We start from the raw sequence: 10,379 nt of genomic DNA, 5'->3' as shown, positions 1-10,379 counted from the left end.
CGCTGCCGCCGACATGTGGCGGGTAGCGATCCAAGCCGGAAGCGGTGACGACGACGGCGGGGACTTGATCTGCTGGATGTGGATGCCCTGGGATGGCGGCGGCGCTGATGAGAACGAGGTCGTCGCAGTCCCGTCGTAGGGCATCCCATACTGGGCGGTGGAGCTGACCGGCGGTGGCTGCTGCAGCTGCAGCGGCTGCTGCGGTGTCACGCTGGGCAACGGCAGCGGCTGCTGTGGCGCAGCGCCTGGCGCGGCGGAGGCAGCCCGGAGCGGCGGCAGCCACTGCAGCCAGGGCTGGGCGGTGGTGGCAATGGATGGCAACTGCAGCGGCCCGGCGAGCGCGGCGAAGGCCGCCTGGTGCGGCGGCATCCACGACGGCGCGGGGGCGGCGATGGGCGGCGCAGCCGGGTGCGGCCCGTAGGACCCGGCTAAGAACAGGTGGATCTCCTGGACCGCCTGGGTTAGGTCCCGCAGCACCCCGGACACCTCCTACGGGGTGAGGACGGCGGGGGTGGGCGCCATGGAGGATCCCGGCGCGGGCAGGAGCGGGGCGACGTTCGTGGTGGTCGCCGGAGGCGACGAGGTGACCGACAGCGGAAGAGACGGGCTTGGCGGTGGTGAAGACATGATCGAACCGAAACTAGCTGATACCAAATTGTTATGGTGCTGCTAGCTAGAAGGAGGGCGCGAGAGGGCCGGCCGGGAGCTTTTTTGCCCACGGCCGGGCAAGAGGGAAAAAATTTCCTTCTTAATTCTTGCTTGATTAGATTGATACATCTCCTCTCTTTATATAGAGAGGTTTACTTGACTCCCAAGCAAGCCTTACTTGACCCCTAAGCAAGCGACCCTTATCTCTAATTAACCCTCAGACTAACAGGCTATACCGTACTTTAACACATACTGTATTAAAAGCAATATTCCTACTTCAGTATTCTGCACGTAGCACAGCCACATGATGTTATGGATGTTCCTTTCCATATGGGGCCCTGCTTTCATGCTGAACATGGGTCTTTTCTTTTCACCAATGTATCTTATGGGAGAAGATTTAGACATTCTGAAACCTTTAAAATGATATGGATTGTAACATTTCTTGTGTTTATAAGCACTGATGCACATACATGCATGTCTTGTATTTTGATCATGAGAAGCAGTGGTACAGAAGCTTACAAGGTTTTTCAAACACCCACCATTAAGTAATACTCCCTCCGTCCCAAAATAAGTGTCTCAAGCTTAGTACAACTTTGTACTAGAGTTAGTACAAAGTTGAGATACTTATTTTGGAATGGAGGGAGTAATAAGTCTATATTCAGATAAGCCTGAGCAGTACAGTAGCTAAACCCACTAGCAGCAGCAGCAAACTAAGCTATATGCATACCGAGAGCTAAAGAAAATTACTTTGACAGAACATCCACAAACACAATGGAACAACTATATTACAGGTATGGTGAAAATCTGTTTCGGGAGCCCCAAATTCAGTGTTGATTTGCCAGCTATATGTTTGCTTATATCAGAATTTTGAGTGGACAGCTAGTTCATGCTGACTAGAGATATGATTGCTGGCAACTTTAGGGGAATAACAGGGAAGGGTGTTCAAAAATCTTTACTCGCTTCCTTTTCTGAATGGCATGAATGCATCTCTAAATTAATTGATTAAGAGTGTGCTATGTACAAATCAATAATCAAACATACAGACTAGTAAAAAGAAGAGGAAAACTAAGTGCATCAGTAACTACCTCTGATTTCCATCGAGGGCACCAGTCTACGCACCATGGCCGGCCACGGTCGAGGGCGACAGCCAACGAGATTAACTGCAACAGCTCGGCAGCAGCATGGTGCCTGTCGCCTGCAGCTGCCTGAGCCAAGCAACAGCCATAATCCGAGCTCTTCCTTGAGCAGTTGGTGCCATATCATCTTGCCCCGGCCGAGGATGGCGTCAGACACTACCATCTGTATTGGTGCAAGCTCATTATCAGGGCATGAGCGATTCAGGATTCTTATTTATTATGCAAACAAATAATGAAAGACTCTTTCGACCTTGAGAGACCTTGCTGCTCTTGAAAAGGAACTGGAGGAGCTCTCGCGACCGCGTAGCCCCCGCGGGCGACCGGCCGCGCATCGCCGCCTCCCTCCTCGAGTTCCCACCCCTCCCCTTCGTCCTGCCGCCGTCGCTGGCACCCGCGGCCGCCCTGGCCCCGGGGTTGCTGGTGGCGGCGGCCTCCTGACCTTCCCCTCCCGCTGGCTCTCCGGCGCGGGGCGGAGCTGCACCGGGGGGTGCTCCTAGGCGGCGACGGACCGGGTGGCGGCGGGGTTCCCTGGCGCGGCGCGGGCGGGCGGCTGGACGACGGCGGCGTCGTTGGCGACGGGGTGGCGCAGCGGTGGGTCCTAGCGGCGGCGCTCGGCCCAGATCTGGGCCCTACGGGCCCCATCTGGGACTGGGCGGGCCGGCGGCGGGGCGGATCCGTGGCGAGACTTCCGGGAGGCGGGGGAACAGCGCTGAGCGGCGAGGTGCTGGCGGCGCCGGCGCCAGCTTGCTGCAGCATGGTCGGCGGGGCTTAGCGGGCCCGTTGCGGGCCTGGCCACATGATGTTGGACGTTCTTTATGAGCCCCTGCGTTCTTGTTGAACATGACTCTGTTTTTTTTTGTTCTCTTTTGCCAAGGTATCCTCTGGGAGAAAGTTTATACATTCTGAAACTTTTAAAATGGTATGGATAGTAACATTTTCTTGAATTTAAGCATATGCACTGATGCACATATAGTTCACATCCTGTATTTTAAATTTTTTAATCATGAGAAGCAGTAGCATTGAAGCTTGCAAGGCTTTCTGAAACACCCACTTAATAATAAGGCTATATTCAGATAAGCCTGAGCAGTACAGTAGCTAACCAATTAGAAGCAAACTAAGCTGTATGAATGCCGAGAGCTAAAGTTAATTACTTTTGACGACAGAACATCCATCAACATGATGGAACAGCTATATTGCAGGCATGGTGGAAATCTATTTTGAGAGACTGAAATTCAGTGTTGATTTGCCATGACACAAACAAAATGTTTGCTACATCAGAATTTTGCTGGCCCGAGATATGGTTGGTCGCTGTCAACTTTAGAGGAATAAGAGGGAAGGGTTCAAAGACTTGTACACACTTCCTTTTCTAAATGACATGAATGCATCTCTAAATTAATTAATTAAGAGTGTGCTATGTATAAATCAATCATCAATCATATAGACTGAAAAAGAGAAGAAGAGGAAAAAAAAGTGCATCGGTAACTATCTCTGATTTCCATCGAGGGCACCAGTCTATATATGCACCACGGTCGAAGGTGACAGCCAACGAGATCAACTCCAACTGCTTGGCAGCAGCATGGTGCCTGTCGCCTGCAGCAGCCTGAGGCGAGCAAACAGCCGCAATCCAAGCTCTTCCTTCAGAAATGGTGCCACATCATTTTGCCCTGGCCAAAGATGGCGTCAACAACTACCATCTGTATTGGCGCAGGCTCATTATCTGGGCATGAGCCATTCAGGATTCTTATTAAGTCGAAGATTTATGTATAAGCCCGCATCTGTTGACCTAAGCTTCTTCAGATAGTTGCCAGAAAAAAACATGTAATCTCGAGAGGGCCCCTTTATAGATTCCAATGGTGTGACAGGGAAAAACAATGCCACAAGATGCAGCCAGGCAGGGACCATATATGAACACTAAATCTGTAAAGGTAGCACAAAGGGAGGCAACAGAAAATGATGCAAATCGGCAAATCTAGTACTACTAGGCACAACCTGAATATATGGGCAATATATGGCACACTTGACATCTCGATTTGCCAGTGTTGAAGCAGGATCAAATCAATCAGATAAATATGGCATTTCCCCTTGGCTAATGCTGGCAATCCAAGCCCACAGCTCAAGATTTAGTAGCAAGTTCCTCAAATTGTCACCCACGTCCTGCGGACAGCATAAAGAAGGCATGGATGTATGCAAGGTCGGTTGGCTGGTTTACCTCGGCGTCGCCGCCGCCGGCCGGGAGTCTACTTCGCGGCGGCCACCGCGACGAGAGGGGTGACCTTGGCCGGGCAGGGAGGCCCTCTCTCCACACCATTGGCAGAGGGCGGGGTTGGCCGGAGAGGAGGCGCAGTATTCTCCTTCCTATCCCTCGCCGCCCGTGTGCTCCCTGTCCGCTCTCCTCCAGTTCAGAGTGCCCAGCTTCTTTTTTTTTTGTTTTTTTTTTTGAGAATTGTTTTTTGGTGCCGGAGGGAAGGGAGACCTGAAGCGACCACTAATGGGCCGGCCCAATTCTGACGCTACGTTTTTCTTAGCGTTTCCCCTTTTTTTGTTTTTTTTTTCATTTTAGGAAAATGATCAAGGATTTCAAGAGAAAACAGGATTTCATGTAGAAAGTACTTTGGTCACAGGTCATGGTTACTTTTTTTTCTTCAAAAAGGGGGTTGCCCCGGCCTCTGCATCAGAAAGATGCATACGGCCATATTATTAATAAGCAAAAGGTTCAACAGAAGTCTCGTAGCCTCAAACAACGGAACAGGTGCTCAACAGAGAGCACGAAAGCAAAAAAAGGACAGCCACAACCGGCAGGCAAAAAACAGATAGGAAACTAAACACCTATCCTATTACATGACCGCCATCCAAACCGATTGAAAATAGCCCGAGCTACCGTCTCCGGTCGGCTAGATCCAGTAACCAAATGCTCCCTGGCCTCCGTCGGAGTGAGTAGTGACCACATACGGATGAGTGTAGTGGCCCTCAAGATAACCTGCAAGAAATCAATATTTGTTGTTCTGTTAAAAACCAAATCATTTCTGCAGTTCCAGATTGCCCATAGTAAATCACTACTCCTACACGGATATGTCTCACTGTTACTACGTCAATCCCATCTAGCCACGTCCCAAATAACGTGTTGATGGAATTCGGAGGAGTTATATTAAAAGCTATGTGGATGGACCTCCACAAAATCTTTGCCAAAGGGCAATCAAGAAAGAGGTGTCTGATTGATTCATCACTATCACAAAAACTACATCTTTTAGAACCCGTCCAGTTGCGCTTCGCCAAATTGTCTTTAGTTAAGATGACCTGTTTATGGACAAACCACATAAACACTTTGTTTTTTAAAGGCACTTTGACTTTCCGAACATGCTTCGAACTAGGAATAACGCTAGCGTTGATAATATCCAAATACATGGATTTAACTGAAAACTCCCTATTCTTAGCTAGTTTCTAGCAAATCTGATCTGGCTGTTGAGAGAGCTGGACATCCATCATTCGTCTCACAAGATGGAGCCAAGCTTCCCAACGATTTCCTACTAGCGTCCTCCTGAATTGAATATTACGAGGATTTGACTGTAGTACTATTGCAACGTAAGCGTCTCTTCGCTGAACAATATTACAGAGAGAAGGATATTGGATCGCAAGGGGTGCCTTCCCTAGCCATGTATCCTCTCAGAATCTTGTGGAAGTACCATTTCCAACTACGAATTTTGTCCTATTGAAGAAGGCTGATTTCACTCACATGAGTCCCTTCCAAAAAGGCGAATCAGTCGGTCTTACCTTCACCTGGGACAAAGTTTTGGACTGGAGGTACTTAGTACGAAGAATCTGTGCCCAAGTGGCATCCGTCTCTACAGATAACTTATACAACCATTTGCTGAGAAGACATATGTTCTTTACCTCTAAATTTTCAATGCCTAGACCCCCCTGGTCTTTCGGCCTACAAATGATATCCCACTTAGCGAGTCTGTATTTTCTTTTTAATTCATCGCTCTGCCAGAAGAAGCGCGATCGATAGAAGTCTAGCCTTTTCCATACTCCAACTGGTACTTCGAGAAAAGACAATAAAAACATAGGCATACTCGTGATAAACGAATTAATCAAAATCAATCGTTCTCCGTATGACATAAGCTTGCCCTTCCAACAGCTCAGTTTTTTCTCAAATCGATCTTCAATGCTCTTTCACTCTTTGTTAGAGAGCTTGTGATGGTGAATTAGTATACCCAAATACGTGAAGGGTAAAGATCCCAATTCACACCCGTACAATTCTTTGTAAGCTTGTTGTTCTTCTTTAGCTCTTCCAAAGCAGAACAATTCACTTTTGTTGAAGTTAATCTTCAACCCCGATAATTGTTCGAACAAGCATATAACAAGCTTCATATTTCTAGCTTTAGCCAAATCATGCTCAATAAAAATGATAGTATCATCAGCGTACTGTACGATAGACCCTCCCCCGTCAACTAAATGCGGGACGAGGCCACCTACCTGACCATCATCCTTGGCCCTTCCTATTAAGATTGTCAACATGTCAACCACAATGTGAAACAGAATCGGCGACATCGGATCTCCTTGTCGCAGGCCCTTGTGTGTCTGGAAATAATGACCTATGCCATCATTAACCGTGATTCCAACACTCCCTTTTTGTGTGAACGAATCTACCTGGTCTCTCCAGGACTGATCGAATCCTTTCATACGCAAAGCCTGCTGAAGAAATGGCCATTTTACCTTGTCGTACGCCTTCTCAAAATCCACTTTGAAAACCACCCCGTCTAGTTTTTTCGTCTGGATTTCATGGAGCGTTTCATGCAGAACCACAACCCCTTCTAGAATGTTTCTGTCCGGCATGAAAGCAGTTTGGGACGGCTCCACCACAGAATGTGCAATCTGTGTAAGCCTATTAGTCCCAACTTTGATAAAGATTTTAAAGCTAACATTAAGAAGACAGGTCGGCCTAAATTGCTCAATCTTCACAGCCTATGTTTTCTTAGGAAGAAGCGTTATAGTACCGAAGTTCAAGTGAAACAACTGCAACTGTCCCAAGAAAAGATCCTGGAACATCGGGAGCAAGTCCCCCTTAATAATGTGCCAGCACTTCTTATAAAACTCTGTCGGAAAACCATCCGGTCCTGGAGCTTTATTATTTTTCATTTGGGAAATTGCTTCAAACACCTCTTTCTCCGAAAATGGGGCTGTCAAAATATCGTTCTCATCAACTGCGAGCCGAGGAACATCCTCAACCCTCGACTCATCCAAAGAAACAAAATTTTCCTCAGGAGGCCCAAACAGCTGCTTGTAGTAATTGGTGATATATGCCTTTAGGTTTTCCTGCCCTAAAATCGTTCCCTCATCTTGCTCAAGCTGAAAGATTCTCTTCTTTCGGTGCTTGCCATTCGCAATCATGTGGAAGAATTGTGCGTTATCATTCCCTTGGACGATTTTGCGAACTTTAGCTCGCAGTTCCCACTTCAATTCCTCCTCAAGGAGCAGTTCTTTCAATCTTAACTCCGCCTCCACTTTAGTTTCCAGTTCTCTAGTATCTAATATGGAGGACTCAACTTTTAAATCTAGGGATTGAATAAGCAAAAGGAGTCTTTCCTTCTCAGCCTTATATATCCCACCTAGATGCTTAGCCCAACCCCACAAGAATTGCCTTAAATGTCTGATCTTATTTTGCCATCACTCAACATTCGTTCTCCCTCCTGAATCTTTAGCCCATTCTCTTGCTATTAGATCCAGAAACCCTTCTCTTTCAAACCACGCCGATTCGAAAGAAAACGTACTCTTGTTCCCCATATGCGTTGCCTCTCCCGAGTCAACCAACAATGGGGTATGATCAGAGATTGAGCGAGAGCGCGTTTGGACTGTCACAAGGGGAAACTTTTGTTCCCACTCGACGCTCGCTAGGACCCGGTCCAGCTTCTCAAAGGTCGGGACTGGTAATGTGTTGGCCCACGTGAACTTTCTACCAGAAAGCTCAATCTCTCGAAGGTCTAAACTTTCAATAATTGTATTAAACATAAACGACCATCTGCCGTCAAAGTTATCATTGTTTTTTTGTCCCGTCTACGGATAATGTTAAAATCCCCCCCCCCCCAATCAGGATTGGGAGCTGCTCGTTACCACAAATACTGACTAAATCCGCCAAAAAGTCTGGTTTGAGTTCTGGTTGCGTGGTACCATATACCGCCACCAAAGCCCAATTAAACCCATAGGCCTTTGACCGAACCCGAAACTTAACCGCAAAGTCTCCTATAACCACATTCCTAACTTCCAACGAGTCGCATTTAACCCCAAGTAAGATCCCACCGGATCTTCCTCTTGGAGGTAGACAATGCCAATCAAAGTCAACCCCTCCTGACAGAGTACTAAGGAACTGAGGGGTGAAATTGTCCCTACTAGTTTCTGACAGGGCAATAAAATCCAATTTGTGATCTATAGAAGCATGGCGCACCGTAGCTACATGTCATCAACATTCGGCCGATCCTAGAGACGACAGCTCATCCGTCGACCATCAGAGAAAGGGTCCGGAATCCCTCCAAAAGCGATGATGTTGTCCCGAGTGACCACATTCTGGGTAAGGCCTCCTGCCCGACCCCCAACAGGGCTCAATTGAGCTGAGCCAGCCGGAGAGCCGCCCTGCGTCAGCATCACCGACGAAGCCCCCCAGCCATCACCGCCACCGGTCTCGGCACGCCCGGTGAGCTCTGTCCAAGACCACCACCCGGGACCTGAGCAAGGGCCGCCCCCTCTAGGGACGGACGGGGAGAGGAAGGGGCGGGGGCCACCTGCCCGCGCCCCCTCCCGATCCAGCAGCTCCTCCAGCGCGTGGCGCGGCCACCAAGGGAGAGGTAGGGGCGGGGGCCTCCTGCCCACACCCCCATCCCGGACCGTGACCTCAGGTGCGTGAAGAACGTCCGCAGCGCCGCCCGGCGTCGCCGGACTCCTCATCCACAGAGAAGCACCATCCCGATCAAGGGCAGCGGGGATCGGAGGGCCTCCTGCCCATGATCCTCCCCGCCCTCGCAGCGAAGCTCAATAGTCCGACCATACTCCATCTCTGGACAAACCAACGTCCCGGAGTCCGTCCCCGAAGATTCAGGTATCGTCGGAGACACACTGCCAGAAGCCAACATCGGCGGTAACTCAAGTTCCGCCGGCTCGTCCATCTCCACGCGGATACTCCATAGACGACTAGGCGCAGAATGCGCATCCAAAGACCCAAAACGAAGAGAGTTCATCGGGGTCGAGGAGCCAGACAGCCCCGTAGCAGACTTATCCACCTTATCAGAGAGCGAATCCGGCCCCTTAGCCGTCTCCCGTGATGTGCTCTCTGGCTCCTTACTCTGATCTCCGGGGCCCCATCCCCCTCGGTCGTATCCATGTCCTGGGTGTCATCCCCCTCGCCCTCCTGAGGGGTCGGAGTATCCTCAATCTCAAGCTCTAGCACATATGTGACGCCGGCATGTGTCCACTTGACCACATCCAGAACAAACTTCAAGCTGACAACACTGACAAGTAATCTCGCCGCACCATGTGCCCGAGTGAAAGGCATGTCCACCTGTTCCGTCTTCCCAATGAGAGAACCCATGATCCAAGCTACCAAGAAGTGATTAATATATTTGCGTGGTGCGCCATAGAAACGAACCCAAACCTTCTCCAAAGGTGTACCCTCAGGCTCCTTCTCCTTCCACTCATCAAATGTAAGGACAATGTTCATACTCTGTACTCTGCAAATGCCCCATTTGAGGATATGTCGCTGGTCCTCCTTAGTGGGAAAATCAACCTTGTAAGTCTGGGTCTCCAACTTGACAAGGTCCCATTGGTGATTACCTGGAACAAGATCCTGCAGCTGACGCACAATCTGTGCCTCTGTCAAACTCCCATTAGTCACCTTAACGACTGCGGGAAAGGAACTATCTTGCACATGCGTCGAAGGTGCCACATCAGGTGATCCAAAAAACATAAGTTCCTGACAACAAACTCCATAAATGGTGACCACCGGCTTGGGGCCAGAAAGAAGAGGGCAGTCACCGGTCTTATGCTGCGATCTACAGCAGCAATCACACAATTCTGTGGTACACTCTGCCACAAAATGTCCTGGCTCTCCACATTTATAGCACGGTAACTTCTTCTTCTTAATAGCCCACTTAGATAGATTTTCACCATTACGTTTATTCGGAGCCTTTTCAAAAACAACGTCATCAACCTTAGCAGTCGGAATGCTGACTGCAGCCAAAGCCTGGACTGTGTCTACAGGCACCTCGGGAAGCGCAGGAGAGGGTGCCGGCCCAGTCACAGCAGGCATGGCATTAGCCACCACGGTCGTATCAGCCGGCGGCGGAGGAGGCCGGCGGCGCCCACCTCCTCTCCCGCCACGGAAAGCACGGTGAGCTCCTCGGTTAGGCCGGTTGGTTGGGCCGGCGACCCCCACGACGAAATTGCCAAGAGATCCTTGGAAGCCGCGGCTCGGTCCATTGCCATTGTTCCAACCAGAGCCACGACCACCACCAGATGAAGAACCACAGTGCTGACCCTCGCCGTATGCATCGTATCCATCGTCACCCCATTGGCCATAGCGGTTGTATCTGTAGCCGCCATTACTGTTGT

The sequence above is a fragment of the Aegilops tauschii genome, chromosome 7 (assembly GCF_002575655.3).
Source record: "Aegilops tauschii subsp. strangulata cultivar AL8/78 chromosome 7, Aet v6.0, whole genome shotgun sequence".
Taxonomy (NCBI): domain Eukaryota; kingdom Viridiplantae; phylum Streptophyta; class Magnoliopsida; order Poales; family Poaceae; genus Aegilops; species Aegilops tauschii.
The sequence above is the reverse complement of the archived record's forward strand: the minus strand, read 5'-3'. Positions refer to the sequence as shown.